The following is a 15,728-nucleotide window of genomic DNA, read 5'->3' as shown; positions in this document are numbered from 1 at the left end:
CCTCTTGGAAGGAGGCTACAATAGTTGTAATACATAAGGAAGGCAAGGACGCCACCAAATGCGAATCATATAGACCCATATCACTGTTGAAGACAGACCTTACTAGCATACTAGCAAAACACGTCAATAAAATCATAACACAAACTAAAACTGCAAGCAGTTATGAACGGGGGCCAAGCCTCCCTGCGCAACTCGGCCCCCGGGTGTCGCGGAGCCCTTGGAAGTAGGCCCGACCAAACATCACTAAGCTTTATGGCTGGCCTCAGGACCGACTCTGCATCACACTCACCAAATTTCATATGAATCTGATCAACTCTCATGTCACTTGATGTTTCTCTGTTTATAGGGCCCCCTACCGGTTAATTTGTGGCAAATTTGGCCCAGAGCCTCTGGTTGACGTCTGAAACAAGTGACTTGAGTTTGACGTTGATAGCTTTTACTTTGACAAAAATATGCACCGGTATGTGTTTTTTAGGTAGCAGAAAAAAAAAAAAAAAGTTTATTTATAACTACTGCGTATTTTTGAGTAGTAAAATTCTTTTGTTAACTTTTCATCAGGCAAGTCTGGTGATTTCATGTGCAAAGTTTCATGCAGATGGAGCATCAACACTAGGAGGAGTTAGAAAAGTAGGTTTTTGATGTGTAGTGACTTACAAAGAGAAATATGCAGGGGGAGTGGGCGTGGCCTATGTCAGAAAATGCGACTCATTTAGGGAACACATGGATATAAATTTTATGAAGATGTGATTTAAAATGTGGAAGTTACAGGCCAAAATGCGTTTGCCTCCGTTATAGCGCCACCTAGTGGAGTAGACACACAATTTTTGGTATGGGTGGTCTGTGTGCTATTCTATATATACCCTGTGAATTTCAAAGCCCTCAGTATAAAAATAAATGTTTGTTGTTGATCTTGTAATAAGCCACGCCCACTTTGACCAGTCGTGATAAACTTCAAGTTATGGCCTCAGGAGTGACCCAGCATCATACTCACCACATGTCGTACAAATCGGTGCTGCCATTTGAGAGATATAAATTTCCCATATTTGCAGCGCCCCCTAGTGGCCAACATTAGTCAAATTTGGCTCATAACCTCAGAGTCACATGCCAAGCAAGGATCTCAGATTTAGTGTTGTTAGCATTTATTTTGACTGAGATATGCAACAGTTCGCGTTTTTATAGGTAGCTAGCAAAATGTATTTGTTAATAATTTGTGCATATTTGTACCGAACAAAATTCTTTTGATAACATTAGATCAGGTCCAGCTGACGACTGTCTGTGCCAAGTTTCACGCCGATCGGACAAAATCCCAAGGAGGAGTTTAAAAGAGCAGGTTTTCCAGTTTTCATGATTTTGTGAAAAAAAATTATAGGCGGAAATGGGCGTGCCCCAGCCCAGGTGATTCAGCACTATTCAGGGAATCTGGGGATATGAGGCTGTTGAATGTGTGACATACAGTGTGGGAGTTAAAGCCCAAAACGCGTTGACCTTGGTTATAGCGCCCCCTGCTGACGGACCTATGTCATTTTTTTGCGTCTGAGGTACGTGCAGGGGTCTGGACCAACCCTCCAAATGGCACCACCCTCCCTTGCACGGTTTAGCCTGCACCATCACTTTTACCAACGGAAAAATAAAAATAGAGAAAAACTATAATAATAATAATAAAAACCCGAACAAAAACAATAGGGTTCCCAGGACCAGCGGTGCTGGGAACCCTAATTATTATCCCAGATCACACTGGGTTTATTACCGGTAGATATTACAGGGATAACGTCAGACGACTACTGAACTTAATGACCACCCAAATGTCCAGGAGAAGGAAGCTAAGACGTAAGCTAAACGTAAGAAGGAGTTCTGTCTTTTCAAGAGTGCAACATAAACTTGGTGTTTCCGCCCGGTCTTGGAAAGTTTTTCACGGACACTGAACGGCGAGGAACCGGCAAACAAAGACGATGGTAAATGCCGAAGCTGCTAGCCTAGCATGCTAACACCTTGAGACCTCAGTATACCAGAGAAGCAGCGAAGGTAAAAGATTTCTGGCATGGCTAATACGAGACAAATGTCGCCAACTTGGGAGAGTTTATTGGCAGAGATAGAAGAAAAGTTATTAACCCTTTCAGCACCAGAGTTAACGGATGTCTGTGCGGCACTCACTGACGTGGAAGAGAGTGACAGAGACTTGACAACATTCAGAAGGTGAAAATGTTACATCACTGAAGGATGAGGGGATGTCTCTGTTGCTGAAGGTAAATGACAAGCTTGATGAACTGAAAGAGAGAAACGTCAGTGATGATGAATCCAAGGCCAAACAGACAGTGCTTCAGCACCGCCTTGTGGGGGGAAATGGTACTGCATCCAATAATCCGGATGAGGAAAGAGGGTACATTTCTGCTCCAAATGTAACTGAAACAGTCACTGTCCCTGTCAGAAATCCTGCATTTGTCCACCTACTCTACAGAAGAGAGTTAAAAATTGTGGGACAAATAGGAGAACCAAATCAAAAGGACAAGTTAGGATATGCAAGCCTGGAAAGACAAATTCAAAGAGCTTTAAAGAAGGGATATGATGAAGGAGAACTCGTGGAGGCTGTCATCCAAGCTATAGTCCCAGGAACAAAACTGAAGAGTTACCTGGAAAGCAGGGTTAATTTGTCTTTACAAGCTCTAAGACAGATACTGCGGACGCATTATATCGAGAAGGATGCTACAGAGCTGTACCACTCCCTCACTCGTGCAGTCCAGGAACAAAGAGAAACACCAATACAGTTTTTGGTGCGAGCCATGGACCTGAGACAACAAATCCTCTTTGCCTCAGAAAGAGTTTAATCTGGACTAAAGTACAGCTCGGAACTGATCCAGAACCAGTTCCTGCGAACAGTGATCGCTGGCCTTCAGGATGACACTATTCGAGCAGACTTAAAACCATATCTACAGGACCCAAAGGTAACCGATGAAACCCTTTTGGAAAGGATGACAGCTGTCTACAGCCTGGAAATGGAAAGGAAGAACAAGCTGTTAACTACATCAAAGGCAAGGATGATAAAAGTTGTAGCAGTAACTGAGGAAAGTGAGAAAAGGGAAGAGGAAAGCTGCTTGCACAAAACAGTCAACAAGAACAAACAGAGTGAAACTCACAAATGTGACACACTGATGGAAAACGTTGACCAAAGCAACAAAGCCATATGCGAAGCTATCCAGAGCCTCACCACTCAAATTGCAAGCCTCAATCAGACTCCTCAGCCCCAAATGGTGAGAGCAAGTAAGCAGTCGGAGATAACTCGGAGATATCAGCCACAGCCCAGGGCAGCAAACCCCAAACGATGCCAGTAGTGTCAGGTGTAGGGCTGGGCGATATGGCTGAAAAATGTATCACAGTATAAGTGTTTCATATCAGTCGATATTGATAATTATTGAATTTTTTAAAACCTATTTGAAATAAGCTGAAAAATGTATCACAATATAAGTGTTTCATATCAGTCAATATTGATAATTATTGAATTTTTTAAAACCTATTTGAAATAAGGACCAGAAGAAAAAAATGTTAAATTTAAACACTTTTATTTTAAATGTAACCTTTCCTCAGTAATGAACAAACGAACACAGGGGAAAAAGAGGTCAACATAACCATGAAAAACAGTCAAATAAATAAATATACTGGTTAATTATAAAATCCGAGGTACTGCCAAACTGGCGAACTGACCTTTCCTAGACAGAGTCTACTGTATATTAACACTTAAAATAACGTGTACAGATGTGAAGCCCTGGCTGTATCTGACTGATCCTTAATGAAAGCTGTTGTCTTGTACTTTTTTTTCCTCTGAAAATAATAATCTTATAGTCAACCACTGTTTATTTAGCCTGTGTAGTTGAGTGGACAGGTCAAACTGATATGATGCTGATTTACAGGAGAATTCATGTCAAATAGAAGTTAAACCATGAACATAAACTACAGATCACCTGTAAAACATTTTAATAAATTAATCTGTCATAATTAAAACAACTGGAGACTGAAAACAAACTGACATACAGGTCTGATCACTTTTTTAATGAATTGACATCATTCCAGACAGGATGTAAGTGTGTCTGTGACTTCCTGTACGGACTGAAGGCTGCTGGAAACTGTCAGGAAACTGTCCGCGGCTTTTTGTTACTGCCCTCCGCTGCGGCCGCCTGCTCTCGTCTACTTTCCAGGTGAGGCGCAGTTCATCTCAAACAAGCCTATTTTCTCCTTTCACTGTTTTGTTATGAGTTGCAGACACGAGGCACGAAGGCGCAACCAAACATGAAACTGCTAGTGTGTGTCTCACTCAACAGGTTATTGGAACGTTACGTACGTTACAAGCAGTGAGTGAGTGAGTGAGTTTGTTCATGCAACCAAACTTGCTTAGCTGGGCCAGGAGCACCGGGAGAGGCTGAAGCCCTCGCTGGAACTACATCCCCCAGAATGCCTTGCGGTTCAGGACGGTGATTTTCTTCCTGTTTTATCAACAGGTTTTGTCAACTCTGAAGGAAGATGTAGTCACTGTTACAAATGTGGCAGCACAGAACACTGGGCATCTGGTTGTCGTGCTGAAAACATCTCAGCCACAACAAATACAATCGAAACCCTGCTACATTCTGGAGGAAAGATGGACAATGTGGATCAGTTCAACCTGAAAACCCCTCTCACTGGTAAGCAAAGGAAAACTGCAAAGCTGCTAGGAAAGAGGTGCCTTGTCCGAGCCTCTCTTGGTGAAGTTAATACCACAGTACTGTGGGACACGGGTTCACAGGTGTCAATTGTAGGAGCGAACTGGAAAAGTCAATACCTGCCAGATGTTAAGGTGAGACCAGTGAAGGAGCTGCTTGAGGAGAATGGAGACTTAGATCTCACAGCAGCAAATGGAACAGATATTCCCTATGAGGGATGGATGAGAGTTGAATTCACCCTGTCAAAAAACGCTCTGCCTGGAACAGGGGTCGCGTTAACCGGATATTCGCGGTCATTGACCATTTTTTTACAACAATGACCGAAAAATCTGAAGGCCGTCCGTCATTTTGACTGGTTGCAATTACCACCCCTGCCCACTTGGCAGCGGAGTGCACAGTCAGTGGTTTAAGTGGCTGCTGTTTTCACACTGCAGAGAAAAAGTCATTCAACTGATACATGTAGCGTTGTTGGCATAACGGCCTGGACACACCGGACGAGTTAGTGCCGTGGAAGTCCTGCGAGTATACTCGCAGGCGCTTGACTGTCCACACCACAGGCAGCACAATTCTCCTGCGCTCGACTCCACTCGTTTGTTCTCGTCAGTACTCATTTTTTCACTTCAGCAGGTCATTTTAAACATGGGTAAGTCCATATTTCAATCATTTTTGTAACGTAATAAGTTAATGACAATTTGTCATTGAATGTCCATGTATTGAGCGTGTTGGATAAACACAGAATGAATAGGGCATATTGTTCTGACCATTTTATTTATGTAGTTATGCCTGTAGGCTTGGTGACACAAAATTAAAATTGCAATGAAGTGATTAGGGTATTGAAAAATGTGTTCAGTTATGCACTGTTGTGTTATTTTAAATTATAAACATAAGTCTTTTCTGTGTCCGACTTCCTGTTTGGTACGATCCGCTCTATCCAGATTGACAGAAGCGCTCGCGGCACGGGTGTGTGGATGTCTATTCTTTTCGTTCATGTCCTTATTAATGCACACTTTATAACTTGCTTGTTGGATTTATTAAAAACGAACGAATGAAAACTAAATGTCTTTGAATATCTTTATTATCATTTAAAAACGAAAATTAAAATGACTGGTAAAAATAGATTATGACCGGATTTTTACGACCCTGTCGGTCAAAATGACCAGCAACGAAAAAGTCCAGCGCAACCTCTGGTCTGGAATGAGTGACAAACCAGTCCTGGTCCCAATCCTCATTGCTAGCGATGACCTCATACGCCCCATCATTGGGTTTAATGTGGTCAGAAGAACTGACACTGTCTAACGACACATCTGAAGACTGCAACCCCCCTGGTCACATGGTACAGAGACTAAGCTGGGCACTGCAAGTGCGACGCAAAACTGCCAGAGCTGTCTCGTCTGTGTTAAAATGCCAAAAGTGTGAAAACAGTCCCCACATAGCCAGGCTGGGCAGACGACCTGTCACCATACCAAAAAACAAAGTCATGGAAGTGGAATGTAGCCAGCTCAATAAGAGGGTGCTGTGTGGGTCACATGAGGTGTTTGAGCCAAATCAGGATGCACCATGGCCCACAGGACTAACCATAAGAGACCAGATGATTCGGCTTCCTGAGAGGACAACGGGAAAATAACAGTGACTGTTGAAAACTTAACTGACAGTGATATCACACTGTGTGGCCGCACGACACTAGGCTGGTTGCATGTTGTGGATGCAATCTACCCGCTGGAGACAAAACCCATGGAGGGTCATGAACCTCAGTCACCAGACAGCAGTGCCGCACCTCCAGTGGTGCAACCCAGCCAGGTTCCACAGGGTGAGCCCTGGGACCCACCTGTGGACCTGAGTCAGCTGTCAGAGGACCAACAGCAGCAGGTACAGCAGATGCTCAAAGAGGAGTGTGATGTTTTTGCAAAGGATGACTGGGACACAGGTTGCATCAAAAATCTGGCGATGGACAATACAGCTAAAGGATGACATCCCTGTACAAAAAACATCGCTCAGCACCTCTACCAAGAAGTAAAAACACACATACAGGACTTACTCAACAGAGGTTGGATCCAGAAGTCCTGCTCTTCATACTCCTCATCTGTAGTTTGTGTCAGAAGAAAGACGGGAGTCTTTGCTTGTGCATCAACTACAGGTTGCTGAACGGGAAAACACTGCCAGACCGTCATCCGATTCCCAGGATACAAGAGATCCTGGAAAACCTGGGAGGCAACTCCTGGTTCACAGTGTTGGACAAGGGGAAGGCTTATCACCAGGGCTTCATCAGCAAGAAAAGCAGACCCTGCACCGCATTCATAACGCCATGGGGACTTTATGAATGGGTCAGAATCCCCTTTGGACTCACAAATGCACCAGCAGCTTTTCAGCGCTACATGGAGGGCTGTCTGGGGGACCTCAGAGACGAAGTTTGTGTCCTGTATTTGGACGATGTGCTGGTGTTCAGTCACAGTTTTGAACAGCACATCCAAGACGTGAAGCGGGTGCTGCAGCGACAAAGGCAGTGTGGCATCAAGTTAAGACCAAGGAGACCAGAAGTGTGACTCTTTCAAACGTGAGGTCTGTTATGTGGGCCGGATCATTTCTGCAGAGGGGTACAAAATGAATCCCAAGGAGGTGGAAGCAGTACAAGCCCTGAGACACGAGACACCAACCACTCTCTGAGAACTGAAAAAACTAATGGGTTTCCTCAGTTACTACAGACCTTACATACCAGACTTCTCCAGAACAGCCAAACCTCTGTATGAACTGCTGACAAAACCAAAGTCTGTGTGCAAGCAGAAGAAAAAGGGTGCTGGCCGTCAATCTGCTCAGCTGCCACGATCACACCTAGTCCATTGGACTGAAATCCACCAAGAAATACTGGAAAAAATAGTGAGTCAGCTGACAAACTCACCCATCATGGCGTATCCAGATTTGGAGAAACCGTTCATACTGCATGTGGATGCCTCAGAGGAGGGCCTGGGTGCAGTTTTGTACCAGTGACAAGATGGAGCACTCAGAGTCATAGCATATGGGTCCAGGACTTTGACAGCGGCAGAGAAGAACTACAAGTTACACTCTGGCAAACTGGAATTTCTGGCACTAAAATGGGCCATAACAGAACGCTTTCGCGACTACCTGTTTCATGCACCCCATTTTACTGTGTACAGTGACAACAATCCACTGACATATGTCACTAAATCAGCAAAACTCAATGCCACTGGACACTGTTAGGTGGCAGAACTAGCGGATTACAGTTTCACTCTCAAGTACAGAGATGCAGATTTCTTATCTTGGCGACCAAAGCCCATGGAGGAAATCATGCAGGAATGTACAGAGGAATGCCAGCAGGAAGTCATTGAAACTGCTCGGAAAAGCTCTGGATAAAGAAAGAACAGGAGAAATTGATTGGATCTGTGCTGTCACCTGTAACACAGACGCACTGCCAGAAGAGAGCAGTATCTCTGAGCCGATCCAGCCTCTTACAGTGGAAGAGGTCAGAGCTGCCCAAAATGCAGATCCAGCTATAAACAGAGTCTTAGTCCTGAAAAGAACACATGCCCACCTGAAACATAAGCAGAAGCTGGCAGAGCATGAAGCTGTCAGACAGCTTATCAGAGAGTGGCCCTGCCTGCAGATTGATGGAGATGGGATCCTTAGGAGAGAGACAGTGTCCAGAACTCAGCTGGTTATTCCTGAGTCCCTGAAGGCCACCATTTACAAGCACGTGCACAAAGAGATGGGACACTTGGGTGCAGATCGATTGGTTGCTCTTGCCAGAGAACGCCTTTTCTGGCCCAAAATGAGACAGGAAATGGAGCACTACATTACACAGGTATGTCTCTGTGTCAAAAGGAAAAAACCCAACAGAGTAACCAGGGCGCCAATCCAGAGCATTGAAACGTCTGCACCATTTGAGATGATCTCAATTGATTATCTGCACTTGGAGAAAAGTAAGGGAGGTGAGGAGCAGGGGTCGCGTTAACCAGATATTCTCGGTCATTGACCGGTTTTTACAACAATGACCGGAAAATCTGAAGGCCGTCCGTCATTTTGACCGGTTGTAATTACCACCCCTGACCACTTGGCGGCAGAGTGCACAGTTAGTGGTTTAAGTGGCTGCCGTTTTCACACTGCAGAGAAAAAGTCATTCATCTGCTTCATGTAGCGTTGTTGACATAACGCCCTGGACACACCGGATGTGGAACCCAGCCACGGCGCCCAGCAGCGAAGGCAGTTTTCAGTCAGCGCCCATGTTAACCTATCTGATTGTCCATACAGGCCGCTGAGCAGAGCGGAGCACCCGCGGAGGCAGCGCTTCAGTTCAGCGTCTGGTCTATTTTTCATGTGAGCCGCGAGCACTTCTGTCAAGCTGGATAGAGCAGATCGTACCAAACAGGAAGTCAGACACAGAAAAGACGAGAGAATCCGGCCAATTTTCAAAATAAAATAATAACAGCACGCACTGTGGAATGTGAGGAGAAAATACCGTGTTTATAATTTAAGCACGGCTTGTTGGATGTATTAAATACGAACGAATGAAAACTAAATGTCTTTGAATATCTTTATTATCATTTAAAAACGAAAATTAAATGACCGGTAAAAATAGATTATGACCGGATTTTTATGACCCTGTCGGTCAAAATGACCGGCGACGAAAAGTCTAGCACAACGTCTGGTGAGGAGTACATACTCGTGGTGGTGGATCATTTCACTAAATATGCACAGGCATATGCAACAAAGGACAAATCCGGGAAGACAGCAGCCAAAAAACTCTTTGACTTCATCACACGCTTTGGTTTCCCATCCAGGATCCATCACGACCAGGGAAGAGAGTTTGAAAATAATCTCTTCCACAAACTCCAAAGTTACGCTGGTATACGCCATTCCCACACCTCTCCATACCATCTCCAAGCGAATCTGGCAGAACACTTCAACAGAACTTATGCTGCGCACGCTTGAGGAGACTCAGAAGTCAAGGTGGAAAGAACACCTAAATAAAGTAGTGCATGCCTACAATTCAGCAGTGCACGAATCAACTGGGTTTTCTCCATTTTTCCTTCTCTTTGGTCACGAACCCACCCTGCCAGTTGACTTAATGTTTCCAAAAAGAGGAGGCGAGAAGAGACAGTCACACACTCGCTATGCAGAGAAGTGGAGATAAGCTATGCAAGACGCCTATGCCATGGCAATGCAAAACATGAGAAAGTGTGCAAAAAGAGGACAAGAACACTATAACTGGCGTGCATGGAGTTCCACACTTGAGCCAGGTGATCACGTACTGGTGAGAAACTTAACACCAAGGGGGGGTCCTGGGAAGTTACGGAGCTATTGGGAGGACAGGATTCATGTCATCTGAGGAAGAAAAGGTCCTGAAAGCCCAGTGTACGTGATTGAACCATTAAAATGGAACAGGAAGAAAAAGAGTATTACACCGTAACTTACTGTTACCATGTCCTTACCTGGTGGAAGAGCCAGAGGTCAGTGAACCCAACCTGAGAGAAAAAGACAATGGAAACAAAACAAAGCGGACAGCAAGGAGAAATCAAAAAGCCAATACTCGCCTGACAGACACAGGCAGTTCCAGTGAAGAGGAATATCAAGTGTGGACATCAGTGAGACATGCTGATCCTCCCTTAAACGCAGAAGTACAAGAATTCTGTCCAAGGATGGAGACACAAAGAGAGAGACCTGAGTAGGCACTCATACCTGAGGAAAACCCTGAAGTAGAGCAAGTAGACGAGAGACACAGGATGGAGGAACAGGATGATGCACCTGCTTCTGAATCTGAGGATGAGCAGAGGGATGCTGGAGCCTGGAGGGAGAGACCAAAGAGAGCCCGGCAGGCCAAGCGCATCTACACATACGATCAGCTTGGTCAACCAACCTTTCAGCTGCTGAAGACCTGTGCCGTCAGTGTGAGAAACCCCTCAAGAATCAGCCATGATCTCTCTACCAGATCATCACCCATGTATCCTTTTTATAAGAGTGGGTAGAATATAAAAGAGGGGGGCACAGACAATTGAATAAGTTAAACTGGCTAGTTAATATTGTGGCCTTTAATAAGATTTTAGTTCATGGAGATGTTGTAGTGTTACTACCAGTATTAAAAGCACATATTACTGTAACATAGAAACAGGCAATCTGAACATTCATTTGAATAAAAAATGAGCACAGAGATGGGTTACTATATGAACGCATGATTGAAGTTAGGACAATAGAGCAGTACAGTGTAACTATGATAAAAATAGTGGGTACACTCATTGGATAGACTAGTTGAATGCATGGCGTTGAAATATGTACATTAACAACATAATGTCGGGTGTATATGGTAATTTCCTTGTCCCTTTGTGAAGGCTGGGGGGCCTACCAATACTTCTATGGACGATTCACCCTTCAATTTAATGGACTGTGGACACTTAGTCTTGTATTATTGCCGTGGGAATTTATAAAAAAAAAGAAACAGAGACACTAAGAGAAGTGAACAACCTAACCCTGTAATGTGTAATGTGTGTTGAAATACTCACCGTACCTGTTTATTTACCTTCCACCAAGTATTCTATTGTTGTTAATTATGGTTATCATAATACAGAAAAGAAAATGTTAGGCAACATTTTTTTTTAGTGGGGGAGGGTGTTGCGATCTAGAAATATGTGATATATATATTTCATGGAGATAGAACAGATATAGCAGTTACATGAAAATGCACTTCAATTTTGTTTATCCATTATCCAGATATTTCGTGTTTTAGTCTGCTTTATATCATCAAAAAAAAAAAAAAAGTAACGCAGCACCAGGGAGAATAAAGTTGCCAAAGGTAAGAAGAAGTCCTGTCTTTTCAAGAGTGCAACAACAGCTTATTAGAGACAACAGCAACATAACGGGGTTGACAATAAATGGAGAACAACATAAATCATTATTGTATGCAAATGATGTTTTTTTATAGCTAGCCGGACTGACGACAACAATTCCATACCTAAAGAACCTCATTTCCTCATATGGGTACTTCTCTGGCTACAGAGTGAATGTGGACAAAACAATGCCTATGGACATATGGGGTAAAATTCCACAAACAGTCAAGCTTCAGAGTGGATTCACATGGCCAACAGATGGGATAAAATATCTCGGAATTAAAATCCCCTCATCGTTAGAAAAGTTGTACGATGCAAACTATAAAAGCATAATTCAAAACATTAGCAAAGATTTGGACCGATGGTAGACGCTCCCACTATCTTTGTTCGAAAGTGTACGTATGAACCTGTTGTCTAAGCTTCTTTATCCATTTCAGATGTTACCTATTGATATTCCTAAATCCACATTTGATAAATTGAAAAGGCTTATCTCTAAATTTATATGGCAAGGAAGGTGACCAAGAATTAGACTAAAAACATTGCAGCTTTCTAAACCACATGGAGGGCTCGAACTCCCAAACTTTAGGTACTTTAGGCAGTTAAAGCCTTTAACAACATGGATTCAGTATTCTCCCTGTACACGTTGGCTCAACATAGAAAAAACCTATATGAATAGGCCCTACAGGCTCTGCCTTTCCTAGATGTCCAAATAAGAGAAACTCAAATGGGTGTGTGGACCAGAGCCACAATTAAAATTTGGAGGAAAATAAAACTGTTATTTGGACTGCCTAAAGCAGGGCGCCATGTCATTGGTCTGACAGCCCATTGGTCCGACATCCCATTAGTCCAACGTCCTGTTGTTCCGATATGTGATTATACTAGGCTATACTGTATTTGTGTACCATAGAGGATCAGGAAACGCAACAAAAGTAGGCTACTGGTCGAGATACATGTGTCATAGAGAGGAGAGAATGAAACACCATATCCTCCTGTTGTTAACTCTGGGGTTCGGGTTGTGTGGGGAGCTCTCCGCGGTGCTGAATGGCTCCTGGCGGGCGTATTTCTGCCTTGATGGCACGCCGCGACCGGCTCTGGGTCAGCTGGGAAAGGCTTGAGGCGAAGCAGGCTCACGGCTTATGTGTTTGCCACTTTCTTTTTCATTTTAACCCACACCATGATCTTTTCCTGACCTTAACCAAGTGATTTTTGTGCCTAAACCTAACCAGACCTTAACCACAGGGCATCATGATGATTTCAACGGGACTTCGGAACAATGGGATGTCGGACCAATGGATTGTCGGACCAATGGGCAGACACCCTAAAGCAGTATCAGCGCTAACCAACATTGAATGTATAAAGGATTTTACCCCCTCCCATAATGATTCAGGGTTTAAAAAATTGGCAGAACATGGACTCATGAATCTACACAAACTCTGTGATACCAGCCTTAAGTCTTTTGAACAGTTAAGGGAGGAACACAGGCTTCCTTAAACTGGAGACTTTTTTTAGATATTTACAATTAAGGAGTTTTCTAACAAAACATAAAGACTGGAATAAAGTTTTGGAGCCCACCCCAATTGAGGAGTTCTTGATAAAAATACAAACAGAAAATGGGGGCAAGAAAGTTGAAGTTCATTTTTATCAGATACTTTCAAGCATGACTCTCAATAATACACTACAGATAAAAAGGAGATGGGAAACTGAAATGGGTACAGACATACCACAGGACAAATGGGAGGGTGCATTGGCGCACACTTGGTAACCAACTCAAATACTTGGAGGAAGTTTAGTTGGAAGGTGGTAATGAGATTTTTTTGGACACCATGAAATAGTGGCAAAAATGGGCTCAACATACTCGAATAAATGTTGGAGAAACTGTGGTACACAGATTGGCAACCATACCCACATATTTTGGACATGCACTAGGTTAAGAACATTTTGGGAAGAGATTTTTGAAGCGCTTAAGAGAATATTTTACCAAAACCTCATAAAAGATTCAAGGATAGCAATATTGGGCTTAACACCAGAGGGTATCAAGGGGAGAGCAAAAAAAAAAAACTTTTACAAATATTGACAATAGCAGCACTTAAATGCATCACAATTAAGTGGTTAAAACCTGACCCCCCGACATATATGTGGATTGATAAGGTATGGGAAATTTACCAGATGGAACAGATATTATACCCCTTGAGACTCTAAAAAAAAAATATTTATCAAAAGATGTGCCCCTGCTATCGCCATACTAACATAGTAAAGTGACTGAAATCCGCCTACATACTTTACAGCATATTTGTATTATTGTCTCCCCCACTTGACTTACCCCCGATGCATGTACATACACTCATACCACTGTTCGTCGCACACACACACAACTCCCCTCACTTACAACCACCCCCCCCCCCCGTCCTTTCCCGTTTTGTTTTAAATGTATCTATTTTTTTCTCTTTTGCTTCTTCCTTCAGTCTTTATCGTCCAACATTTCCGTTTCCGAACTTATACCTTTATTCCATTGCAAAACCAATGCTTTAAGCTAGGATGCGTTTGGTGTATTTTAATGCATTTTGTCTGCTGCTAAGACACATAGACACAGCTGTAAAAATAGAAAAAACTGTATGGAAATTTTGAAAATGATTGTATAGGTTGCTGGATTCTAAATAAACACTAAGTTAAAAAAAAGACTGTGAGACATGGGCACCGCGTTCATGTGTGTGCATGTGTTTTAGCTGGTCTTGCGCGCAAGCGCACACATGTGAGCATGGTGCACAGAGAGGCAGTTAGAGCTACAGGCTACAATGAGGCTAAAAACAGAGTTCAAATTACGTTTTTCCAAACAACTTTTTATGTCGGGGCTTCAGGACACTTGGATCACTATGAACGAGCAGTATGGAGATATTTTGTGGTTTCAATTATGTGTTTTTGGACGTTTGAATCTCGGGCGCCGTAAGCCTCCATTAGGTGGAGTTGTATTGCTACCCCCTCTCCCCTGGGATCTCCGCAAGGGATGTGAGGACTCTAAAACTTCACCTGAGCCTCCCTCGGCATATGGGTGAGTAGATAATGGCTGAATTTTCATTTTTGGGTGCACTCTCTCTTAAAGCTAAGTTCACACCTCGACAACTTCCAAAGTCTTCCAATTGATGTACTGTTCACTCTACACAACTTGCTGTCTTGTAATCCCAAGTCTTGAAGTCACTGTGGTTTTCATACTACATGACTGACCGGCAACAGAGAGGTTACACTCTCTAAGATCGTTCACCAGGAGGAAACCCTGATGAATAGGCCTATGTCTTGTAATGCACATGTCCACTCATGGTGCTTACAAATATCAAGGGTTATTAAAGATAAATTAATAACAAACATTTAGGGCTTGGCGATATGGCCTAAAAACAAAATCTCCGATTTTTTCACAACAAATCCAATTCACGATTTAAATCGTAAGCACATACCTGGGGTCCAAAACTTTCAGCATGTGAATAAATCCCGGCTTTTCCACAGTATATATGGTGAGTCCACTCTGAACTATGGGAGCCCAGCGGGGAGCGGCGGTGGTGGATGTTAAATAGAAACTCGATTTTCATTAAAACAAATCGACCTAAACTACAAATTCGAATTAATCGATAAAATCGATTTATCGCTTAGCCCTTTCAACATTACAGGTTATTATACATTGTATGCAATAGTGGTCGTCTCTCCCCCACATAACCCCAGCTCATTTTGAAGTGTAGTGAACATCGTATGATAGATGACAGTATATTCAAAACAATACAACACAAGATACATTTTATGTTTGTTCCTTATTTTGCTGCTCATTTTTATTTGCTAGCTTAATGTGTGATGCCAATTGAGTAAGAGATTGCGTTAGTTGTTGCCAGATGTCTTGTGAGTGTGTTGCTTAAAGAGAGACATGTCTTGATCAAAGTTAATTTCCTCCTGATTTGTCAGTACGAAAAATGTTGTTTGTGTCAGTATGTTTAGAAGGGTTAGGGCTCGTGAGAAAGACTTACTTCAGTGACTATGAGGGGAAGTGAGCCATCTGGATTTATCAATGGTCTCTGCTCTCTTTCTCTGTCCCTCTCAAACACACAAACATACTTTAAACACAACTGCAGGGCTCAGTTTTTGTCTCTGTTCTCAACCTGTGTCTTGCACTCTCATTGGCTGTAGCTCGCTGACAGAATCCCTGAGGTCCACATATTCAGCATGCTAGAATATC

At 43.1% G+C, this 15,728-nt stretch overlaps 1 protein-coding gene across 8 annotated transcripts in view; it reads left to right on the top strand.

Moving 5' to 3' along the window:
* wdr26a (WD repeat domain 26a) overlaps positions 1–15,728 on the top strand; it is a 154,707-nt gene that overhangs the window by 19,459 nt on the left and 119,520 nt on the right. The window lies entirely within an intron of this gene.

This window comes from Epinephelus fuscoguttatus, linkage group LG8 (assembly GCF_011397635.1).
Source record: "Epinephelus fuscoguttatus linkage group LG8, E.fuscoguttatus.final_Chr_v1".
Taxonomy (NCBI): domain Eukaryota; kingdom Metazoa; phylum Chordata; class Actinopteri; order Perciformes; family Serranidae; genus Epinephelus; species Epinephelus fuscoguttatus.
Note: the sequence above shows the minus strand (reverse complement) of the source record. Positions and strands in the feature narration are given on the sequence as shown.